This window comes from Arachis ipaensis, chromosome B2 (assembly GCF_059453495.1).
Source record: "Arachis ipaensis isolate K30076 ecotype BB chromosome B2, ASM5945349v1, whole genome shotgun sequence".
NCBI classification, from domain to species: domain Eukaryota; kingdom Viridiplantae; phylum Streptophyta; class Magnoliopsida; order Fabales; family Fabaceae; genus Arachis; species Arachis ipaensis.
Genome location: NC_142437.1, coordinates 34210532 through 34223472, shown reverse-complemented (window position 1 = coordinate 34223472; position 12941 = coordinate 34210532). Strand labels below are relative to the sequence as shown.

The 12941-nt window shown below is 38.6% G+C and overlaps 1 non-coding gene across 1 annotated transcript; it reads right to left on the bottom strand.

The window, feature by feature from the left end:
- Positions 1–762: 762 nt before the first annotated feature.
- Positions 763–866, bottom strand: LOC148573536 (small nucleolar RNA R71). The gene has a single exon (XR_015906050.1). It is a non-coding gene; the product is annotated as a small nucleolar RNA R71 (small nucleolar RNA).
- Between the last annotated feature and the right edge of the window lie 12075 nt (positions 867–12941).

Sequence of the window (12941 nt, the reverse complement as noted above, 5' to 3'; positions counted from 1 at the left end):
TAACCTTTTTCAAAAAATATTTTCGAAAATTCACCTTCTTCCTCATCTCCCTCTATTTATTTATTCATCTACTAACAACTCTTCCTCACATCACTTACCAAATTCGAACCCCCTCTTCTATCTGTGTTCGAATTTTTTCTTCTTCTCTTCTTCTACTAACAATAAGGAACCTCTTTACTGTGACATAGAGGATTCCTCTTCTTTTCTTGTTCTCTTCTCTTTCTTATGAGAAGGAACAAAGAAAAAGGCATTCTTGTTGAAGCTGATCCAGAACCTGAAAGGACTCTGAAGAGAAAACTAAGAGAAGCTAAATTACAACAATCCAGAGACAACCTTATTGAAAATTTCGAACAAGTAAAGGAGATGGCAGCCGAACCCAACAACAATAATGCAAGGAGAATGCTTGGTGACTTTACTGCACCTAATTCCAATTTACATGGAAGAAGCATCTCCATTCCTACCATTGGAGCAAACAATTTTGAGCTGAAACCTCAGCTAGTTTCTCTGATGCAGCAGAACTGCAAGTTTCATGGACTTCCATCTGAAGATCCTTTTCAGTTCTTAACTGAATTCTTGCAGATTTGTGATACTGTTAAGACTAATGGAGTAAATCCTGAAGTCTACAGGCTCATGCTTTTCCCTTTTGTTGTAAGAGACAGAGCTAGAGTGTGGTTGGACTCTCAACCCAAAGATAGCCTGAACTCTTGGGATAAGCTGGTCACGGCTTTCTTAGCCAAGTTCTTTCTTCCTCAAAAGCTGAGCAAGCTTAGAGCTGATGTTCAAACCTTCAGACAGAAAGAAGGTGAATCCATCTATGAAGCTTGGGAAAGATACAAGCAGCTGACCAAAAAGTGTCCTTCTGACATGTTTTCAGAATGGACCATCCTGGATATATTCTATGATGGTTTGTCTGAGGTATCAAAGATGTCATTGGATACTTCTGCAGGTGGATCCATTCACCTAAAGAAAACGCCTGCAGAAGCTCAAGAACTCATTGACATGGTTGCTAATAACCAGTTTATGTACACTTCTGAGAGGAATCTTGTGAGTAATGGGACGCCTATGAAGAAGGAAGTTCTTGAAATTGATACTCTGAATGCCATATTGGCTCAGAATAAAATATTAACTCACCAAGTCAATATGATTTCTCAGAGTCTGAATGGAATGCAAGCTGTATCCAACAGTACTTAAGAGGCATCTTCTAAGGAAGAAGCTTATGATCCTGAGAACCCTACAATAGCAGAGTTAAAATACATGGGTGAACCATATGGAAACACCTATAATCCATCATGGAGAAATCATCCAAATTTCTCATGGAAGGATCAAAAGCCTCAACAAGGCTTTAATAATGGTGGAAGAAACAGGTTTAGCAATAGCAAGCCTTTTCCATCATCCACTCAGCAACAGACAGAGAATTCTGAGCAGAATCCATCTAGCTTAGCAAATTTAGTCTCTGATCTATCTAAGGCCACTGTGAGTTTCATGAATGAAACAAGGTCTTCCATTAGAAATTTGGAAGCACAAGTAGGCCAGCTGAGTAAAAGAATCACTGAAATCCCTCCTAGTACTCTCCCAAGAAATACAGATGAAAATCCAAAAGGAGAGTGCAAGGCCATTGACATAACCAAAATGGCCGAACCCAAAGAAGGAGAGGAGGACGTGAATCCCAAGGAGGAAGACCTCCTGGGACATCCAGTGATCAATAAGGAGCTTCCCTCTGAGGAACCAAAGGACTCTGAGGCTCATCTAGAGACCATAGAGATTCCATTGAACCTCCTTATGCCATTCATGAGCTCTGATGAGTATTCCTCTTCTGAAGAGAATGAGGATGTTACTGAAGAGCAAGCTGCCAAGTTCCTTGGTGCAATCATGAAGCTAAATGCCAAATTATTTGGCATTGATACTTGGGAAGATGAACCTCCCTTGTTCACCAATGAACTAAGTGATCTGGATCAATTGACATTGCCTCAGAAGAGACAGGATCCTGGAAAGTTCATAATACCTTGTACTATAGGCACCATGATCTTTAAGGCTCTGTGTGACCTTGGTTCAGGGATAAACCTCATGCCCCTCTCTGTAATAGAGAAACTGGGAATCTATGGGGTACAAGCTGCTAAAATCTCATTAGAGATGGCAGACAATTCAAGAAAACAGGCTTATGGACAAGTAGAGGACGTGTTAGTAAAGGTCGAAGGCCTTTACATCCCTGCTGATTTCATAGTTCTGGATACTGGAAAGGAAGAGGATGAATCCATCATCCTAGGAAGACCTTTCCTAGCCACAGCAAGAGCTGTGATTGATGTGGACAGAGGAGAATTGATCCTTCAAATAAATAAGGACAACCTTGTGTTTACAACTCAAGGATCTCTCTCTGCATCCATGGAGAGGAAGCATAAAAAGCTTCTCTCAAAGCAGAGTCAACCAAAGCCCCCACAGTCAAACTCTAAGTTTGGTGTTGGAAGGCCACAACCAAACTCTAAGTTTGGTGTTGAACTCCCATATCCAAACTCTAAGTTTGGTGTTGGAGAGTCTCAACAATGCTCTGAACATCTGTGAGGCTCCATGAGAGCCCATTGTCAAGCTATTGACATTAAAGAAGCGCTTGTTGGGAGGCAACCCAATTTTTATTTAACTATATTTTTCTTAGTTATATGTCTTTATAGGTTCATGATCATGTGGAGTCACAAAATAAATATAAAAATTGAAAACGGAATCAAAAACAGTAGAAGAAAAATCACACCCTGGGGGAAGCACCTGCCTGGCGTTCAACGCCAGAACAGAGCATGGTTCTGGCATGAACGCCCAAAATGGGCAGTGTCTGGGCGCTGAACGCCCAAAATGGGCAGCATCTGGGCGCTGAACGCCAGAATTGCACCCTGGAGAGGAGTTGGCGCTGAACGCCCAGAATAAGCATGGTTCTGGCGTTCAACGCCAGAAATGGGCAACAAATGGGCGTTGAATGCCCAAAATGGGCACCAATCTGGCGCTGAACGCCCAGAGTTGTGTGCAAGGGCATTTTACATGCCTAATTTGGTGCAAGGTTGTAAATCCTTAAACACCTAATGATCTGTGGACCCCACAGGATCATCTCAGGATCTGTGGACCTTACAGGATCCCCACCTACCTCCACTCACTCTCTTCTCTCTTCTCAATCATCCTCTATTCCCAATAAACACTCTTCCCAAAAACCCTTCACCTATCACCTCCATCCCTCTTCCCTATTAACCCTTCACCACTCACATCCACCCACTATTCCCCATAAACCTACCCAATAAACTCCACCTACCCTCAAAATTCAAAATCAATTTCCCACCCAAACCCACCCTAAATGGCCGAAACTTACCCCCCCTCCCTTCCCTATATATAACCCTCCATTCTTCCTCATTTTCACACAACACAACCCTCTCTTCTCTTCTTGGCCGAAACACCTTCCCTTCTCCCTCCCCTCCATTTCTTCTTCTTCTTCATCTATTCTTTCTTCTCTTGCTCGAGGGCGAGGAAAATTCTAAGTTTGGTGTGGTAAAAGCATAAGCTTTTTGTTTTTCCATTACCATTGATGGCACCTAAGACCGGAGAATCCTCTAGAAAAGGAAAAGGGAAGATAAAAGCTTCCACCTCCGAGTCATGGGAGATAGAAAGGTTCATCTCCAAAGCCCATCAAGACCACTTCTATGATGTTGTGGCCAAGAAGAAGGTGATCCCCGAGGTCCCTTTCAAACTCAAAAGAAATGAGTATCCGGAGATCCGACATGAAATTCAAAGAAGAGGTTGGGAAGTTCTAACAAATCCCATCCAACAAGTCGGCATCCTAATGGTTCAGGAGTTCTATGCCAATGCATGGATCACCAAGAACCATGATCAAAGTAAGAACCCGGATCCAAAGAACTATGTTACAATGGTTCGGGGGAAATACTTAGATTTTAGTCCGGAGAATGTGAGGTTGGCGTTCAACTTGCCAAACATGGAAAAGAACGCACGCCCCTACACAAGAAGAGTCGACTTTGATCAAAGGTTGGACCACGTCCTTATGGACATATGTGTGGAAGGAGCTCAATGGAAGATTGACTCCAAAGGTAAGCCGGTTCAACTAAGAAGATTGGACCTCAAGCCTGTGGCTAGAGGATGGTTGGAATTCATCCAATGCTCCATTATCCCCACTAGCAACCGATCTGAAGTTACTGTGGATCGGGCCATCATGATTCATAGCATCATGATTAGAGAGGAAATAGAAGTTCATGAAGTCATCTCTAATGAACTCTACAAAATAGCCGAAAAGTCATCCCCCATGGCAAGGCTAGCTTTTCCTCATCTTATTTGCCATCTATGTTACTCAGTTGGAGCTTTCATAGAGGGAGATATCCTCATTAAAGAGGACAAGACCATCACTAAGAAAAAGATGGAGCAAGCAAGAGAGCCCGTTCATGGAGCTCAAGAGGCGCATGAAGCTCATCACCATGAGATCCCGGAGATGCCTCAAATGCATTTTCCTCCACAAAACTATTGGGAGCAAATCAACACCTCCCTAGGAGAATTGAGTTCCAACATGGGACAACTAAGGGTGGAACATCAAGAGCACTCCATCATCCTTCATGAAATAAGAGAAGATCAAAAAGCAATGAGGGAGGAGCAACAAAGACAAGGAAGAGACATAGAAGAGCTCAAGGACATCATTGGTTCCTCAAGAAGGAAACGCCACCATCACTAAGGTGGATTCATTCCTTGTTCTTATTTCTTCTGTTTTTTGTTTTCTATGTTATGTGCTTATCTATGTTTGTGTCTTCATTACATGATCATTAGTAGTTAGTAACTTTGTCTGAAAGTTATGAATGTCCTATGAATCCATCACCTCTTTTAAATGAAAAATGTTTTAATTTAAAAGAACAAGAAGTACATGAGTTTTGAATTTATCCTTGAACTTAGTTTAATTATATTGATGTGGTGACAATGCTTCTTGTTTTCTGAATGAATGCTTGAACAGTGCATATGTCTTTTGAAGTTGTTGTTTAAGAATGTTAAATATGTTGGCTCTTGAAAGAATGATGACAAGGAGACATGTTATTTGATAATCTGAAAAATCATAAAAATGATTCTTGAAGCAAGAAAAAGCAGCAAAGAACAAAGCTTGTAGAAAAAAAATAGGCGAAAAAAATATAGAAAAAGAAAAAGCAAGCAGAAAAAGCCAAAAGCTCTTAAAACCAAGACGCAAGAGCAAAAAGCCAATAACCCTTAAAACCAAAAGGCAAGGGCAAATAAAAACGATCCCAAGGCTTTGAGCATCAGTGGATAGGAGGGCCTAAAGGAATAAAATCCTGGTCTAAGCGGCTAAACCAAGCTGTCCCTAACCATGTGCTTGTGGCGTGTAGGTGTCAAGTGAAAACTTGAGACTGAGCGATTAAAGTCAAGGTCCAAAGCAGAAAAAGAGTGTGCTTAAGAACCCTGGACACCTCTAATTGGGGACTTTAGCAAAGCTGAGTCACAATCTGAAAAGGTTCACCCAATTATGTGTCTGTGGCATTTATGTATCCGGTGGTAATACTGGAAAACAAAGTGCTTAGGGCCACGGCCAAGACTCATAAAGAAGCTGTGTTCAAGAATCATCATACTGAACTAGGAGAATCAATAACACTATCTGAACTCTGAGTTCCTATAGAAGCCAATCATTCTGAACATCAATGGATAAAGTGAGATGCCAAAACTATTCAAGAGACAAAAGCTATAAGTCCCGCTCATATGATTGAAGCCATGTTTCATTGATAGTTTGGAATTTATAGTATATTCTCTTCTTTTTATCCTATTTGATTTTCAGTTGCTTGGGGACAAGCAACAATTTAAGTTTGGTGTTGTGATGAGCGGATAATTTATACGCTTTTTGGCATTGTTTTTAGTATGTTTTTAGTAGAATCTGGTTACTTTTAGGGATGTTTTCATTAGTTTTTATGTTAGATTCACATTTCTGGACTTTACTATGAATTTGTGTGTTTTTCTATGATTTCAGGTATTTTCTGGCTGAAATTGAGGGACTTGAGCAAAAATCAGATTCAGAGGTTGAAGAAGGACTGCTGATGCTGTTGGATTCTGACCTCCCTGCACTCAAAATGAATTTTCTGGAGTTACAGAACTCGAAATGTCGTGCTTCCAATTGCATTGGAAAAAAGACATCCAGAGCTTTCCAAAAATATATAATAGTCTATACTTTGCCCAAGTTTAGATCACGCAAACTGGCGTTCAACGCAAGCTCTCTGCCCAATTCTGGCGTCCAGCGCCAAAAACAAGCTGCAAAGTGGAGTTCAACGCCCAAACTATCACAAAAGCTGGCGTTCAACTCTAAGAAGGACCTCTACACGTGCAACACTCAAGCTCAGCCCAAGCACACACCAAGTGGGCCCCGGAAGTGGATTTATGCATCAATTACTTACTTCTGTAAACCCTAGTGGCTAGTTTATTATAAATAGGACTTTTTACTATTGTATTAGACATCTTTTGAACCATCTTTGATCATCTTTGGACGCCTGGTTCTTAGATCAGAGGGGCTGGCCATTCGGCCATGCCTGGACCTTTCACTTATGTAATTTCAACAGTAGAGTTTCTACACTCCATAGATTAAGGTGTGGAGCTCTGCTGTTCCTCAAAGATTAAAGCAAAGTACTACTATTTTCTATTCAATTCATCTTGTTTCGCTTCTAAGATATTCATTCGCACTTCAACCTGAATGTGATGAACGTGACAATCATCATCATTCCCCATGAACGCGTGCCTGACAACCACTTCCGTTCTACTTTCGATTGAATGAGTGTCTCTTAGATCTCTTAATCAGAATCTTCGTGGTGTAAGCTAGAATGATGGCGGCATTCAAGAGAATCCGGAAAGTCTAAACCTTGTCTGTGGTATTCCGAGTAGGAGTCAATGATTAAATGACTGTGACGAGCTTCAAACTCGCGAGTGCTGGGCGTTAGTGACAGACGCAAAAGGAGGGTGAATCCTATTCCAGCATGATCGAGAACCGACAGATGAATAGTCGTGCCGTGACAGGGTGCGTTGACCATTTTCACTGAGAGGAGGGGATGTAGCCACTGACAACGGTGATGCCCTTGCATAAAGCCAGTCATGGAAATGAGTAAGACTGATTGGATGAAGATAGCAGGAAAGCAGAGATTCAGAGGAACAAACGCATCTCTATACGCTTATCTGAAATTCTCACCAATGATTTACATAAGTATTTTTATCCCTCTTTTATTAATTATTTTCGAAAACCCCATTACTATTTTATATCCGCCTGACTGAGATTTACAAGGTGACCATAGCTTGCTTCATACCAACAATCTCCGTGGGATTCGACCCTTACTCACGTAAGGTATTACTTCAACGACCCAGTGCACTTGCTGGTTAGGTGTGCGAAGTTGTGAACCATGGTATTGGCATCATATTTTTGGCGCCATTGCCAGGGAAAGAAAGAGCAATGAATTTTACATAATCAAAGTGTAATCACAATTTCTGCGCACCACATACCTACAAAACAAGCTCAAGTGACCTTAGGTATCCAAATTTTCTTGGATCATTTCACGTTAAACCATCTCTTATGTCCTAAGCCATTATAATCAAAAACAACCTTGTAAACTTTAACACGTATCATCCTTTCACCAAAAAAGCATTGTATGGGAAAGTGTCCATTTCGGTTACATAGTCTACAAAACCTTGGAGTTGCTATTTTGTTAAAGCTTCTTGGGTTTTGAAATCGTGTATTATTGGAAGATGAAGCAATGTTTTTGATGAGCGGATAATTTATACGCTTTTTGGCATTGTTTTTAGTATGTTTTTAGAAGGATCTAGTTACTTTTAGGGATGTTTTCATCAGTTTTTATGTTAAATTCACATTTCTGGACTTTACTATGAGTTTGTGTGTTTTTCTGTGATTTCAGGTATTTTCTGGCTGAAATTGAGGGACTTGAGTAAAAATCAGATTCAGAGGTTGAAGAAGGACTGCTGATGCTGTTGGATTCTGACCTCCCTGCACTCAAAATGGATTTTCTGGAGCTACAGAACTCGAAATGGCGTGCTTCCAATTGCGTTGGAAAGTAGACATCCAGGGCTTTCCAGAAATATATAATAGTCCATACTTTTCTCGAGAATAGACGATGTAAAGTGGCGTTCAACGCCAGCTCTCTGCCCAATTCTGGCGTCCAGCGCCAGAATAGGATCCAAAACCAGAGTTGAACGCCCAAACTGGCACAAATACTGGCGTTCAACTCCAAGAAGGACCTCTACACGTGTAGCACTCAAGCTCAGCCCAAGCACACACCAAGTGGGCCCCGGAAGTGGATTTATGCATCAATTACTTACTTCTGTAAACCCTAGTGGCTAGTTTATTATAAATAGGACATTTCACTATTGTATTTGACATCCTGAGTTACATCTTTGGATCATCTTTGGACGCCTAGTTCTTAGATCAGAGGGGCTGGCCATCTCGGCCATGCCTGGACTTTTCACTTATGTAATTTTAACGGTAGAGTTTCTACACTCCATAGATTAAGGTGTAGAGCTCTGCTGTTCCTCAAAGATTAATGCAAGTACTACTGTTTTCTATTCAATTCATCTTATTTCGCTTCCAAGATATTCATTCGCACTTCAACCTGAATGTGATGAACGTGACAATCATCATCATTCCCTATGAACGCGTGCCTGACAACCACTTCCGTTCTACATTAGATTGAATGAGTATCTCTTAGATCTCTTAATCGGAATCTTCGTGGTGTAAGCTAGAATGATGGCGGCATTCAAGAGAATCCGGAAAGTCTAAACCTTGTCTGTGGTATTCCAAGTAGGATTCAATGATTGAATGACTGTGACGAGCTTCAAACTCGCGATTGCTGGGCGTAGTAACAGAACGCAAAAGGATAGTAAATCCTATTCCAGCATGATCGAGAACCGACAGATGAATAGCCGTGCCGTGACAGGGTGCGTTGACCATTTTCACTGAGAGGATAGGATGTAAACCATTGACAAGGGTGATGCCTCCAGACGATTAGCCGTGCCGTGACAGGGCATTTGGATCATTTTCCCGAGAGAAGACCGAAAGTAGCCATTGACAATGGTGATGCATTACATAAAGCTAGCCATGGAAAGGAGTAAGACTGATTGGATGAAGATAGCAGAAAAGCAGAGGTTCAGAGGAACGAAAGCATCTCTATTCGCTTATCTGAAATTCTCACCAGTGATTTACATAAGTATTTCTATCCCTATTTTATTAATTACTTTCGAAAAACTCCATTATTATTTTATATCCGCCTGACTGAGATTTACAAGGTGACCATAGCTTGCTTCATACCAACAATCTCCGTGGGATTCGACCTTTACTCACGTAAGGTATTACTTGGACGACCCAGTGCACTTGCTGGTTAGTTGTGCGAAGTTGTGAACCATGGTATTGGCATCATATTTTTGAAGCCATTACCAGGGAAAGAAAGAGCAATGAATTTTACATAATCAAAGTGTAATCACAATTTCGGCGCACCAGTTTTCAAGATGAGGTTTCTCAACAGATTTATAGAACCCCAAGCCAGCTTTATCATAAAGAGATTTTTGGCTAGCCAAGATTTGATTCAGATTTTCAGAACTTTGAGTAAACTTGGCTAAGTCTTCTTTAAGCAACTCTTCATTTTCTTTGAAACAGTTTACATATGCAACAATTGAATGGTCACTTTCACAGCTTCTAAGTTGGGCTTTTAACTGCTTATTTTCTTCAATAAGATCACAAGCAGTTTCGGCCTCCCTTAGTTTTTCTTTAAGAAATCCATTTTCTGCTTTAAGAATGATAATTTGTTGTTCAAGTTCTTGATTATCCAGCAAAAAGTATCTTATTTTTTCAGAAAGATGATCTATTATAAGATGAAGAGATTCAGTGTTAGGGTTAGGAATGATTACCTGTTCAACGTGGTCAGCCATAAGACATGGTTGAGACATTAATTCAGATTCTTCATCATCTTCAGAATCATTTTCTAGATCCTCCCATGAGGCCATCAGTCCCTTTTTCTTTCCTTTCTTCGGCTTTTCTTCCTTCTTCAACTTAGGGCAATCGAATTTGAAATGCCCTGTTTCCTTATAGTTGTAGCATGTCACCTTGCTGAGATCTTTCTTCTGTTTTCTTGAACGGCCTCCTTTGCCTCTCTCCTTGAGCTTCACCATTTTCCTGAATTTTTTGGCAAACAATACAAATTCATTTTCATAATCACTGGATTCATCATCCAGGGGGTTAGTCATAGATGTAAAAGTAATTCCTTTCTTTTTTGAATCTTTTTTTAAATATGTGTTTTCAAAAGCAAGAAGATTTCCTCTCAAGTCATCATATGTCATGGAATCAAGACCACTACTCTCAGAAATTATTAATGCTTTTGTTTCCCACTCTTTTGTGAGATATCTTAACACTCTTCTCACTAGAACATATTCAGGATACTTGATTCCCATAGCATCCAAACCGACAATGATGGTGTTGAAACGTTCAAACAGTTCATCAATGGATTCTCCTTCCTTCATTGCAAACATTTGTCATGCGCCATCCTCGTCATCGTTCATCCGCGTCTTGCCGTCGCTGTCTGTAGAGCACGACCACCACGAGGAGCCGCCGCCGTCGTCATCTTTGCGGGCTGCCTCTGCATGCGCCGTCCTCGCCGTCGTTTATACGCGTCTTGCCATCGCCATTTGTGGAGTCGCCAGACTGTCGCCATTCGCTACTTCCAGTGTCGCCGCCAAGTCAAGAACAAGCACGAGAGAGAGAGATTCATCGCCGTCGACACTGTTCAGTGGAGGAGAAATAACTGCGACGAAGAAGGAGAGCAAGAGCCGTCGCAGTGGTCGACGCCACCACTCATAGAGTCCGCCAGCTTCTATAAAAAAAAAACTATGAAAAGAGGAAGAAGATGTGAGAAGAAGATAAAAATATTTATGTAATTTATTATTTTATTTTATAATTTTTTTTTTCTAGACCACTAAGAACTTGAATATACTTTTCCCACCTAACACAACATTCAAATTAAAATTCCATCTTTCAGTCACGTCTTATATGTAATTGAAAATTTAAAATTCCTAAGATTCCCAAAGCACCTTTGTCACGTTCTCTTCTTGCTATTATCAATAAAAAAAACACATTTTAATTTCTCCTACACATATACTTTAGTAGTTGAGTCTGATTATATCTCCGGTGCCTTGTGCCACAGCTACGGGATTAGTGAATACGTGTTCTTTAGGCTTTAGCCACCATATTCAGAACCCATTCTTGCTACATCTGGACAATCCTGTGACCGACCACCAACACTAATCCATTTTTAGACCAAAAAAAAAAAAAAACACTAATCCATTTTAATTTTTCAGATCACTAGTGCCAATAATTATTAAAGCTTAATTGCTTGAATCTACTTAATAGATTAAAATTGATGGATTTTTTTCAATTAATAAAGGTGAGGTGTCGATCTTTTGTAATTTTGTTTTTCCTCTAAAATGAATACACTTTTCTCTATTCTAAATTATTTTATAAAAATATTTTTATTATAATTAAATTATAATTAATATTTAATGAATAATACATAATTATACTAATTTATAAACATATCTTCATTATAATTATATCAAATTAATATTTAATGTATTATTAAACTACTCTCAATTATCAATTGAAAATACTTTTAATCATTTTAATAATAATAATAATAATAATAATAATAATGATATGATAATAGCATCGGTCGTGGTAATTATGATAAAAATATTTGATTCTAATCATAAAATGATCAAATCTTATGATATTAATAACGCACATTGATTTTAAATATTTTTAGTCATTTTAATTATATTAAATTTAAAAATATTGATATAATTCTAATTCTTATTCATTATCCAATAATAATAATAATAATAATAATAATAATAATAATAATAATAATAATAATAATAATAACTTCAAAAATCCGTATATAAACTATTTCAATTACCCGTGTATTATTATTAAAATTTTATATATTCCTGAATATAAGTCTTGAAAAATACGACATGACACGGATTATTAGTGTAGAGTTATTTAGGTTTGTTTAGAAAGATATAATAGAATTTATATTTCTAAATTTCAAGACAAATATTTCTATTTCAATCTGTGTATATCAGGTATAATATTCTTATTCATTGTCTGGAATTTCTCTGATCATGATAGAAGATAATGATTCTAATCATGATATGATAAAATTATATAATTTTAACAAAACTAATATATGGTGTGTAATTACTGTATATAATAAAAAATTACCTTAATAATAAGTAATTTACATATTTATTTTTGTTTTACTAAAGTCTATATATAGTGTTCGGATTCCAACTATATGACGTAAGTGTCTAATGAAGGGGTAATAAACTCTACTTTATCAAAGGATGGTTGGATCTACTCACTTATTATGACCAACCTAATGGAATCTGCTTAAAGTTAGTTTTCTTGGGAGGAGCTCAATTTTTGATTGAGGAATTATTTCTACGGAGTTTTGTAAGCCAAGTTCAAGTTCCATCCCCTCCATGCTTTCTACGTCTGTCCAAAAATCTTCGAAGTGGAGCACATAATGAGATTGAATTCCCTCAGTTTAAGTTTAGTTTTGGTAAATTCATGACAAACTCGGAGATGCAATTTCAACGATTGGTAATAGTATATTTAAATTTTCTTATTTTAAACTTTTCATTATTAGGATAATTTTATAACATATTATGATTTTTTTTTCAGAAATTACCGACTTTCTTTTGCATGCATGCAATGCCATTGAGGGAAATAAGGGTTAGTTTAGTTTCTCGGTGTGGCAATTCTATACCTTGCCGCATTGCATAGATAGCGGATGATGAAGCTTATCTAATAAGATGGTCTGAATTTGCACAAATTCTAAATGTTCAAACTTACGATGTTGTTTCAGTTGGTTGTG